The 12,638-nt window shown below is 33.6% G+C and overlaps 1 long non-coding RNA gene across 1 annotated transcript; it reads left to right on the top strand.

Moving 5' to 3' along the window:
• Positions 1-547: 547 nt before the first annotated feature.
• Positions 548-9,333, top strand: LOC105771123 (uncharacterized). The gene is made up of 2 exons (XR_008196404.1): positions 548-1,406; positions 9,173-9,333. It is a non-coding gene; the product is annotated as an uncharacterized LOC105771123 (long non-coding RNA).
• The last annotated feature ends 3,305 nt before the right edge of the window (positions 9,334-12,638 follow it).

The following is a 12,638-nucleotide window of genomic DNA, read 5'->3' as shown; positions in this document are numbered from 1 at the left end:
TAGCCATTTGAACCCAATTGAGTGCCATGCTAAACTTCTCCCCGTTAGTCATTACCCAAATAAGTACATGAGAAGAATGCTTCATACCTTTTGCTTGTTATTTTACACTTATTATTTGCATATATTGTATGATAATCTGTTATTTTGTCAATAAACTTGTTAAATTAGTTGACATCGTTGCATTAGCTTTTTGTTGTGAATATTTGTGCACCTACTTGTCTCCATTCCATGCTCACACACACTCATGACATGCATTTAAAAAGTAAGGGAAGAATGCTTCATACCCTTTCTTTTATTTTTTATTTTTTATTTTTTGAAATTTCCAAAAATTATGAAAAATGTTCAAAATTAGAATATACAGTAATTTAGTGCAATTATTCTGTACCATTTTTAAGGCATTATGATAAATTTAGCATTTAGTATTTATCTATTTTATCACTTTGACTTTAATTCTTATTTTTTAATCACTTAGGCCCTCAACTTTAAAAAGGTAATCATCTTACCTTTCTTTTTTTATACGTATTTTTTTGAGAAAAATACCGTTTAGATTAAAAATTGGGCCTAAAACCAAAATAAAAGTTCAAAACTCTGCCCAGGAGAAACCCAACAAACATTAGGGTTTTAAAACATGAGACAACAAAACAATAAAAATCAAAACATAAAGCAAAAAAATCTAGAAGCTTCAAATCCAGGCCTCTACAGATACCTCTAACCCTAAATAGTAACAAATCTTTCTATAGATTCCAACGAACTGAAACATACAGGATGTGGATTGAGGTTGCCTTTGCAATAGTTCAAGAATATCCCCAACCCACGAACATAACATAAATTCAAAATGATTACAGTGGTTGTTGAAATCGACGGTCCACATCTGCCAACTCTTTAGCTTCCATTGGTGCATCCTCAACCCAGAAGCAGTCCTCAAGCCCCCTCATGCCCTCCTCCACTAGTGCATGTGCAACAGAGTTACCCTGGTGCACAGTAAACTCAAAACAATAGCCAGAGAAAGACCCTGCCCAAACCTTTACATCCTAGGTAACCTATCTCGTCTCTGAATAGTCCCCGCCTGGAGATGTTAGGTTCTTAATTGTATGCTTTGAATCACCCTCCAAAATAACCTACGTAAAACCCATTCAGATGCGAACTGTATTCCATGGAGCACTGCTATCACCTCTGCCATTGTAGCTGTAGTGACCAGGTCATGAACTCGAAACCCACAAGAACCCCTTTTCATTTCTTATAAAAAATCTTAATGTTGCCAACTGTTTTGCAGCCGAGAAACTAGCATCAGCATTCACCTTTACTTAGTTTGATGGAGGGGGTTCCAATGAATCATCTCACGTGGTCTTGGATGTTGTAGATTATCTGTTAAGTCCCAATATTCGCGGCTATAACCTCTAATGAAGGTAATAACCTCTTCCATAGACTATTCTTTCTTATCATGAAGCAATTTGTTTCGGGCAAACCAAATGGCCCAAATAGTAATAGTTGTTTTGTCCTTCTTATAGCTAGTAATATTTTCGAAAACCCAATATAACCACTCGATAAAACTTGACTCTGTAATTAAAACTGGCCACTGATAATTAAGCTTCAACCACACTTTTTTTTTTTGCAAACAAACAATTAGGAGCAACATGGATGTTTGATTCATTAACATCATGACAACGTAAACAACGATTCTCCAAACTAATTAGTCAAAAATGTAAATTTTGGAATGTTGGGATGTAATTTCACACAAACTTCCAAACCAAAATTTTTATTTTCACTAGGTAATTAAGACTCCAAATAAAAATTGCCTAGTGATTTATAACCACTTCGAACCGAATAAATACCAGATTTCTCCCTATAGCAAACTAACTTATTAGGTTGATTAAATAGTGGAATGGGAATGCAACCAATTCTCTTTACTTCTCTGTCAAAGAAAATATTGGCGATTAGAGCATGATTCCAACTATTTGAACTAGGCAGCCTTAAGTCGCTAACCCAATTCAATTCTGGAACTGGATTAGAAACAATCCTTTCCCAATGAAGCCCCGAAAGCCAATAATCATTCCAAATTGAGATGGACTGACCCGATCCAATCCTCCATTGAAGACCTGATTCAAGCAAAGCTTTAGAACTCCAAATACTCTGCCATATGAGAGATGGACTGGAACCCAATGATGCCGCAAGAAAGTTTGAATCATAGTAGTACTTAGCACAAATGAGTCTTGCCATTAGTGAATTAGGATTTTCCATTAACCTCCACCCTTGCTTAGCTAAAAGTGCGATATTGAACTTTGATAAGTCCTGAAAGCCTATTCCCCCATCTATTTTCGAAGCACACAGGCATTTTCATGAGCACCAATGCAAACCACTCTTGCCAACTTTTTTCTGCCACCAGAACTTTGCGATCACTACTTCTAATTCTTTATGAATAAACTAAGTAAAAGAAAAAAAACGACAATGCATATAATGGGATTGCTTAAGCACTACTTTGATAAGGACTTCTCTACCCCCAATAGAAAGCATCCTCGCACTCCAACTAGCCACCCTTTTACTCAATTTCTCCTTTATCTCCTTAAACGCCAACTTTTTTTTTCTCGTGGGATTGTTGCTCGAATTAACTCCCAATATTCGACAAACATTCTCCCTTTTTTCCTAGCTCAAATTTGAACTGAAAAACGATCCTGATTTATCAAAATTTATCAGTTGTCCCAAACTATCAGCATAGTTTGTATATCTTTAAGAGTCATAGCCCCTTTTATCTTAGCCTCTCTTAAAATTAAACTATCATCCACAAAAAGTAGATAAGTGATGAGTGGGGCATGTCGATTCACATGAACTCCCTTAAGTGCACCCATTGTAGAAGCCAAACGTAGCAAAGCCAATAACCCCTCGCTGCATATGAGAAATAAATAAGGAATAAGTGGGTCACCTTGTCTAAGCCCTTAAGTTGGAAAAAACCTTTCGCCAATCTGCCCATTCAAATCCACTGAATAAGAAATTGATTCAACACATCTCATTATTTTTTGAACTCAATATTCAGAAAAACCTATTCTTTTAAGCATGATCATAAGAAAAGGTCATTCCACCCTATCACATGTTTTGCTCATGTTGAGCTTTAAAGCAAATGAACCCAATTTCCCCATTCTTCTCTTACACATCGAATGAAGAATTCCATATGCGGCTAGTATATAATCAAAGATGAGTCTACCAGGCACAAAAGTGTTTTGCGCTTCATCGATATAGAAGTGTAAAGCTGACTGAAATCTGTTGACTAAGCATTTTTGCAACAATTTTGTACAAAATAGTACAGAGGTTAATTGGTCAAAAGTGAGCCATAGAGCTAGGATTACTGTCCTTTGGAATTAAAATGATTTGTGTCTAATTTAATTCAAAGATATTGTGGTCACCATGTTGCACCTCAATACAGTAGCTCACAACCTCATTACCCATAATGTGCCAGAATCTTTGATAAAACACCGCACCCAAACTGTCCTCTCTCGAAGCCTTTAGTGGGCTCATATTTTTGAGGGCCAAGCACAACTCTTCATAATAAAAACCCCTTACGAGATCATCATTCATAGATGCCGTAATACAAGGATCAACTCTCTCAAGTATGGCATCAGCATTTGTAACTCCTGTTGACAAAAATAGGGCACCAAAATAACTAGTGGCATGTGACAGAAAGCCTTCGTTACTATCATCAATATTCCCATTAGTATCTACCAACTTATCCACCGTATTCCTTCTCTTCCTAGCAAATGCTGCTTTATGAAAAAGGTTCATGTTTCGGTCACCATTTTTCAGCCAGCTTGCTTTAGCTCTACTGTTCCCAATACAGCTCCTCCTTATTGGCCTCCTTACTAAAAGCTAGCTTTGTATCAACAATGTCCCCCAAAACTGCATTAAATGGAGTTGACTTATTTAACCTTTGGAGCTGCCTCTCAAGGTCCTTCCTAGACATGGATATTTCATGTTTAACTCGTGCAAACCACTTATCCAACCCTTCCCCACCCTTGCAAAGTCTCGTAGGAAGAGTGCCTGAACTAGTATCCCACAAGTTCTTTACCTCTGTTTCACAAGTATCCTCCAAAAGTCATGCCGCCTCAAAGAGAAAGTGATGCACTTTAGTGCTTAGACTATCCACCTTCGAATTTAGAAGTAAAGGATAATGATTTGAAAAGAAGTATGATAGATGAGACACTTTGTAATTTGGAAATAAAGACCACCTCGTCATTAGCTACAGCTCGATCTAACCATTCACTTATGCTATTAGAAATGGTGCATGCCATCTCCCAAATCAACCACTGTCCCGTGTAACCAAGATCAAAGATATTACAATCAGATAACATTTCTCAAAACTTTCTCATTTGACTTTCATGTCTGACTAAACCACCTTATTTCTCTGACATGCAAGCTATTTCATTAAAATCCCCGATGACTGCCAAGAGATTTGTAGGCAATCATTGAAAGACCGTAAAAAAATTCCAAGAAGCCTCTATTTCATTTTCTTCCGGAGCTTCGTAGAAACCTGTGCACCTCTATATCAACCTCTCCGAATCTTCATCAATCATAATATCAATATGTTATCTAGAGTACGTTCAAAGCGACACCTTGCAACCACTTTTCCACCTCATAGATAAACCCCCACTTCTTCCATCCGAGTCAACATCAATTCCATTAATGTAACCACACTTACACTTGATCTTTTCCATTCTAGAACCATGTAGTTTTGTTTCAATAAAAAAAACCACAGATGGGTTAGAGTCTCTTAGCATATGCCAGAGACGTTAAACTATTCGGGGTCTTTCCAAACCCCGAACGATTCAGCTTAGAAGCTTTATTGCTTTTGGGTGGCCTCATTGTTAAGGCGTGTCGGTCTTATTTGATTAGGTACTTGCATCAGAATACCCAAAAATTCGATTGAATCCTTATTAGCAGAAACTCCCGAAGCAAATGAAAAGGTTTGAGGACGCTTTAGCCCATCCAAATTACGCATTGGGCTATTTTCTTCTTCACGAATTGCCATGTCACCATCAAAACTACTATTAGCTGCGTTAAAATAATGGCCTAATCCACTCCTAACTATAGGCCCAGTTAATATGGAAATATTTGAGTTTTCCTTTTGTAGAGAGAAAAATTAGAAGGAGATCCCTTAGTTATTCCTTGACTTCGACTTTTCCTTTTGAAGAGAGAGAAAAATTAAAAAAATCCCTTAGTTATTCCTTGGCTTACGAATCCATCTTGCAGATCCCCTAGGTTACTCCTGCCATTATTATTTTTGGAATTACCATAACTTGGGCCTTTTTCGCCACTATCCTCCACCAGCAATTGGCTCCTTCACGCCATAGTTCTTTTCGACTGAGCACGAAGTGAGATATACACTTATACTGATACTCTTGATTCAGATTAATCGCTCTTATTGGGCAAAAACTCTCACCATGCCCTAATTTTTCACAAATAAAACAAAAAAGAGTTTCTCATATTCAAAACAAACGTAGACAGACGTACCATTTGGGAATAAAAGCTTTTTCTTTCTTTTCGAAGGACTACCAACATCTAACCGGACTCTCAACCTTATTATTCCTCTGTACGCTAATTGAACTACCGAAGTGTCATATTCAAGGAAAGTCCCAACAAAATTCCCCAATTGTTTCGCAACAACCTCAAACATGAAACCATGAGGGATATCATTAACAAGAATCCAGAAACTCACTTCTGTTAACTGAACAGTCAAAGGATTCTCCCCTTGTATTGAATAATTAAGAACCAACAAATGGGAATTAAAAATTCCACGAGCCATTCCTCTCCACCCAATCCACATCAACTTGAAAATAAAAACGAAATAAAAATTGACCATTCTCAAGATCTGATATAGAGACTTCACCAATAGGGTGCCAAACATTGGCCAAAGTAGATCTTATCGCTTGAAAATGAACCACACTGGAGGTAAAGAACATTCCAACAAAACAATTCACATAAGAAATTTCATTATCAACCGATTCAACCCCTAACTGAATTAAGTCCTCTTCCATCTCCTCTAGGGAAAGACTTGCCATAGAGTCTTCCAATAGTGAAAAGCTGCAGAGAAACACGTAAATTGGAGAAAAATCAAAAACAAAATTGTAGGCAAAATAAAGTTAACGTGCTACCAAGAGCAAAACAAAACACGTCAAAAGACAGAGAGGGAGCATGTCAAAAGACAGAGTTAGCTCGAAAACATTTAAATAACTAATATCTTTTATTTTAAGAATTGAGCTTTGTATAAAAAATTATTTATAAATGCTAATATTCATATATATAGTATATATGAGGTTTAAAATTAAACAAATTTAAAAATAAAATGCTATATATTTCATAAGAATGATTATATAAATATATATATAATAATATCAACAGTTAGACATAAATTTTAAAATCTAAAAATAAAAAGGCTAAATTTTTGTAATAAAATAAAAGGATTAAATTTCAAAATTTTAACAAGTATAGAGAATTATAACATATTTTACCCAAAAATAATGTAATTATATATTAAATCATTGTAAATTGTTGTGAAATTAACTATAGTTATATATAAGGTGATGATGATTTGTAATTTTGACATTTACCTATATTTGCTTGTAAATATTAATCGGATATCATTAAAGCAAGAATCATTATATATGCATATATGGTTAGCATTTAATATATTTAATGTATAAATCCATTATAAGATAATGTTAACTTATTTAAAACCTTTAACACCTCATTAAGAAGATTTTAGAAATAAATGCAATACACAATTAATAAAAATATATTTATTTTAGAAATAAATTACTTACTGTTTCATGTAAATGTTTATTGCTTTGTCAGATGATATATACCAAAACTTGCCATAAACCCAAATTAACTGTAAAAGATTTCACAGTTCCATACGTGGCTGTATTTATTTCATACTGTATTCTTAAAACTATAGTTTTAAAACCATGGGCCTTAAGAAAATACAGTCTACCAGTAAAGACAAAACCATTATTCTAATATGTGAATAATTTGTCATTAAGTGAATATCTATTAATATTAAGATATGTTTGGTACACATTAGAATTTTAACATTTACTAGAATTAGAGTTTTATACCATGTATAGTTTTTATGTCTATAAATATAGGTTTTAGAGAAACATTATAAACATCTGATTGATCAATAAAATTCAAAGTTCTCGTGTTTCGTCTATTTCTTTTATTCTTTATTCTTTTTATTATTTTTTCATAACACGTTTATTAGCACGATGATTCTCAATTTTGTTTATCCTCTTCAAAATCTTTGATAGCCACACAATATTTTTTTTTTATTGTCAAATGCATCTCTAACCTAATAAGAATAACCAAGTTTTATATACCCACACAATATTTGATTTACAACCAAATGTATTTACGGACCTAATGAGAATAATCAAGTCTTATATGCCAACAGATGTGTCAAAGTCCTAGTAGGAAATTTTGATAGAATAAATGAAAGTAATGCTTGCCTGAAGTGCGATAGATAAATTGGTTCCAAAGATGATAAATCAAGATTGTCATATAGTGGAAGTGGTGCTCTTGAATAGATCTAATACATAACTAATTATTAAAACTCCATAAAAGATTCAGGTACATAAAGATGGAAATAATTAAAATAAAAGATTTCGATAAGTTATGTTAATCGAGAAAATATGGAACTATGGAAAATAGAAAGTTGTTGACAACAATTTTGCGTGAGATTTTATTATTGAAATAATAAAAGAAGCGAAGGATCTTGACTGTTGAGAAACATATACATGGACTAAATTGGCCAAAAAAGGAAAGACACAATTAAAGTAGAATTAAAATTGTGAAAGTTTTGGACTAGTAGTCCAAACATCTAAAGGTATAAAGCCAGTGAAGTACGAATATGTACTTTTGTAGAAATGAAAAAGAAAGATAAAGTTTTTTGTTAAGTTCTAGCATTGATTATAAGAAGATATAATATTCTTTTGTGACGGATGCATTAAACCTTTAGATATCTCATTAGTCCGGCAGTTCATTAAAGATTTAGCACGCATCTAATGTTGTTGTTACAACATTTATATGGATCACTATATAGTGAAGTTTATATTGAAATCCTTAAAGGATTTAGAATAATAGAAGATTATAGAAATTCCTAGGAAAGTGTTCAATATGTTTGTACAATCAATTATATGAATTGGAATGATTTGAACATATGTAGTAAAATTGACTCAATGAATAATACTTGAAGGAAGATTATATTCAAAATACCTATTTGTATTTTCAGTATATCGGTTATGATCAAAATTTTCTATTATTATTATTGAAACTCTTGAATAGATCAAAATATATTTTTCCAAAAATTTTCCTCACTCGTGACTTTCAAAAGAATGGTGATATGAATGCTTCACAAATACGTTTAAGTGATCATTTGAAAAGCTATAATTCAAACATTAAATACATAGAATTTTGTAACACCCCAAAATTTTGATTTTTGGAATGTGATTGTAAAAAGATTTGATTTGGTATTGTGGTTGTGTGCCTTAGGAGTATGCTTTAAGACTCAAGTTCAATTCCTAAATTTTGGATTTTCTCCTATTAATTTTTGGTTTTAAGTTGGGCTTGAGCTTTATGGCTTAAATTAATTTCTGTGTTGGAGTATGAAAATGATGAGCCTAGTGGTTCAGTGGTTAAGCTTTAGCATATTTTGGGGTCGTAGCGTGAGCATATGATTATTTTTATTGTTTGCTATATGTGGGAAGCTGAATTCGAGTGGAATTCTATTAAAAATTTGGTGATAAATCTTATTTGTTTTATTTGATTTAACTTTTATCAAAATCCCTTTTATTTTTCAATTTTGTAACCACCCACGTTTATTTTTCTTTCTTTCCCTTTCTTGCTTGCACGTCTGTTCCTTGATTTCTTTATCATCTTCTTTTGTTATTTTTTTATTCTCTTTTTCTTCTTTAGTCTTTGGATTTTCTTTCGATCTTAGATTTAGTATGTTATGCTATAGTATGATAAGTTAATATCTGCATGCATTTTGATAAGATATGATTTATTTGAAATAAATGCGTTGTATGATATTCTGATATAATATTGATGAATATGAAAATGTATGTTTTGGAATTATAGGCCAAATCACACATTAGGCTATAAACTCATGCTCCTGTATGATTTGTTTCAGGTAACCCTCCTACTTAACATTGGATTGCGCAACGGATTTCACATTTTGATTTAGTATTTCATGGTTTTATACTATTTGATTTAAATTGAACATTTCAGACTTTATTATGGTTTGTATAACTTTTGGACATTTTATGATTTCTTTAGATCATTAGGACTAAATGTATTATTATGCTAAAGCTCAAAATGATTAACAATCCAACTTAGGGCAAGTAAAATGAACTCCATTTTTTTTTCAAACTATAAGTTTTAAGTATTCGCCGCTGCAAACTAAATTTAAGGATTTCACTAAAAATAATTTGGTACGCTATGATTATAGGTGAATAGGTGAATTAGCTTGAACTATTGAAATGATTAGTATGTTTTATAAAAGAGCGAGACGATGGAATTTTCAACCCACTGGGATTGGTTTTTTTCCTCCAAAATAAGCAATAGTTTTATTTTATCTAGCAATGTAACCTTCATAATCTGATCATAACATCTAGGTTGAGTTTGGGGTGTTACTGATAATACTCTAAAATGGCATACTTTTATGTGTTAATTGTATATATATTTTGAGCATGATCCTACTAATTTGGGCCTTTTATGGGTTTTTATCTTGTAGTGACTAAATTGAAGGAAAAAGGAAGTTTGGGGAAAAAAGCGTGAATTTAAAGACAAAATGGGATAGTATGCGAAATAGGAAAGAAATGGTGTTGAAAATACAAACTGCAAAAGACTTAGGGCAAAAATTCAAAGAAGAGATTTATGAATAGAAGACTCTACTTAAAGTCGAATTTTATTTTTAGGTTTATTGTTAGGATTATTATGATATTATTTACATTTAATTTCCGGTTATATCTTTATTTATCTTTTAGAGTTTAAATAGGAACAAACTAGATTTTCTATGTACTATAAATAGGGGATAGAGTGACATGAATATTCACTCATCATTTTCTGTAAAAAGCTCCTTCCCTCTAAGGTTCTAGCATTTTTGTTTCTTTTCCCTTTTCAATAAAATTTTATTTCACTACACTTGTGTTTCATTTCCCGAAAGCATGAGCCACTAAACTCATCAAGTCAAAGGTTGTCGAGATTTCTCAAAACAGGTTCATGAGGCTTAGAACCCGCACTTAGCCTTCTCAACGAGTATTCATCATTTTTCCGCATTACCGGATTGACGCTTCCGTCCATGTCCTTCCAAAAGTGATCTTTTAATCTTGTACAATGAATGATCACTTTGTATGTTTTGGGAAGGTTGCACAATCGGTTCGCTAACTTATTGCGTCAGTGGTTGTCGAGTCCAAGAGACGAAATGGTTTGGCATTCGCCATTGAGAAATTATGATCTAGTGTAAGACGGTCCCACAAAAGTGACAGTTGGCTAGAGTCAGGTTCCTCTAAATCATAAGTCTAAAATCTAAGTGGAGCTAATGGTCGTAGGCGTCCTCTTCTACTATAACTGGCTTATTATGTTATGAGAAGGATCACCTAAAAGCCTAGGAAATGAAAGAGTAAGTGTTTGTGAAAATGTATTTGTGGTGTTGCACTAAAATATGCCAGCAAAATGTAAAGACAGGGACATGTTTGCAATACCGTGCAAAATAGGCCACTTAGGAATTAAAAAAAGCTATTTTTGGTTTAGGGTCCTCCATAAATGTAATGTCTTTTTCTATTTATGAATCACTTAATGGGGTTTTTTTTATGAAAACAGGTAGTATCATTCAACTGGCAGACAAATCTATTGTCCATCCCGAAGGAGTCCTAAAGGACGTATTGGTGAAAGTCAATGGAGTTATCTTTCCAGCAAACTTTTATGTGGTGAAGATGGAAGAGGATAATGCTCCTAGGTCTTCAAACATCCTGTTGGGGTGACCTTTCCTTAGTACTGCAAGTACTAAGATTGACATGCGTAGCGGAACCCTCACGATGGAGTTTGATGGGGAGATCGTGAAGTTTAACATTTATGGTGCTATTAGTCACCGTAGTGAAATTTTGAACATAAACCGTGTTGACATAATTGACTCATTAGTAGAAGAAACTTTTGATTCACCTTATGAAGATAAACTTGAAACATTGTTTGATGATAATTTCGATTCAATATCTATTTGCGAATCTGTTAATAAATTATCATCTCCTATGAACACTAAACTTCTACCTTCTATTGTGCAGGCATCAGATCTGGAATTAAAACCACTTCCCGAGCATCTCAAGTGCACATTTTTGGAGAATGATGAGACCATTTTTGACTTAAAAGGGATAAGCCCCTTTATATGCACAAATAAAATTTTCTTGGAGGAAAATACGAAACCAAAGCAAGAGGGGCAAAGGTGATTAAACCCAAATATGGTGAAAACTGAGAATTTCAAAAGCCCATACGATCTAAACAATTCAGCTGGAACAGCCTCAATACTAGTTGGGTCGTCAAGCTAACTATATTAAACAAGCGCTTGTTGGGAGGCAACCCAATTTTATTTTTACTTTTATTTTCTTTATTTTCTTGCATGTTAATAAATTTTATCTCTCTTCATATATCCAGGAGAATCGAGGGAACAAAAAATTAAATTTGAAAAAGGGTGGCAACAACAGTAACAAAAACGACATGGGAAGTGTTCTAAATCCTTTCTTTTTCATCATATTTGTTAATATTTGTTTTCACATTGAGGGAAATGTGATTTAAGTAAGGGGAGACATTCCTCGTAACGCCCCAGAATTTTTATTTTTGTTCTTACGAAGGTGTGACACAACTGTGTATCTACTTCAGTGGTTAAGTGTTCTGGATGTGTGGGAGGTCCTAAGTTCAAGCCAGAACTTGGGCAAATTTTGGTATTTTTATGAATAAGCTCTATCTTTTGTCAGTAGGCTTTTAAGTAAAAGTTGGCAAATAATTAATAGAATGGGTCTACTGGTCTGCTGGATAAGTGGAGTGTTAGTGTGAAGGAGGTTCTGTGTTTAATTCTCTGTGATGGTGTGGAGATAGTATTTTTTCTCCAATTTCAGCTAAGAGTTGTGTTGGGGCAAAATTCTGTTTAGTGGGTTAATAGGGAGTGATTTTACGAGATAATGGGGGAGAGGTTATCAGAAAATAATATGATTATCTTTTTGTTGTAGAAAAAAAAGCAGAGTTTCAGTTTTCTCTCCAATTACTCAAACTTTTTCTGACGTTTTCTTTTTCTTTTTTCCCTCATTTGCCAATTCTTTCCCTTAGTTGTTGCCAAAATTTCCATTATTTTTTCCCCTTTCATTTCTTTCTTTATTTTCCAACTGATTTGGTTGTTCATCATTGGTTGCGTGTGTTCGGTAAGTAATGGTTTTGTCTATTATTAATCGTTCTTGGTTAATCTCTAAAAGGGGGATTCCTTTTTAGTGTTTAGGAGTTAATCAAGGGGCTGGTGGTTTTGAATCGACGCTGTGATTGTGCGAAGTTGTGGTTACTCAAGCGAGGAAAGGGTTTTGTTAGGTTGATTAAAAATGAATTAAGTGATTAAT

Source organism: Gossypium raimondii, chromosome 5, assembly GCF_025698545.1.
Source record: "Gossypium raimondii isolate GPD5lz chromosome 5, ASM2569854v1, whole genome shotgun sequence".
NCBI classification, from domain to species: domain Eukaryota; kingdom Viridiplantae; phylum Streptophyta; class Magnoliopsida; order Malvales; family Malvaceae; genus Gossypium; species Gossypium raimondii.
Note: the sequence above shows the minus strand (reverse complement) of the source record. Positions and strands in the feature narration are given on the sequence as shown.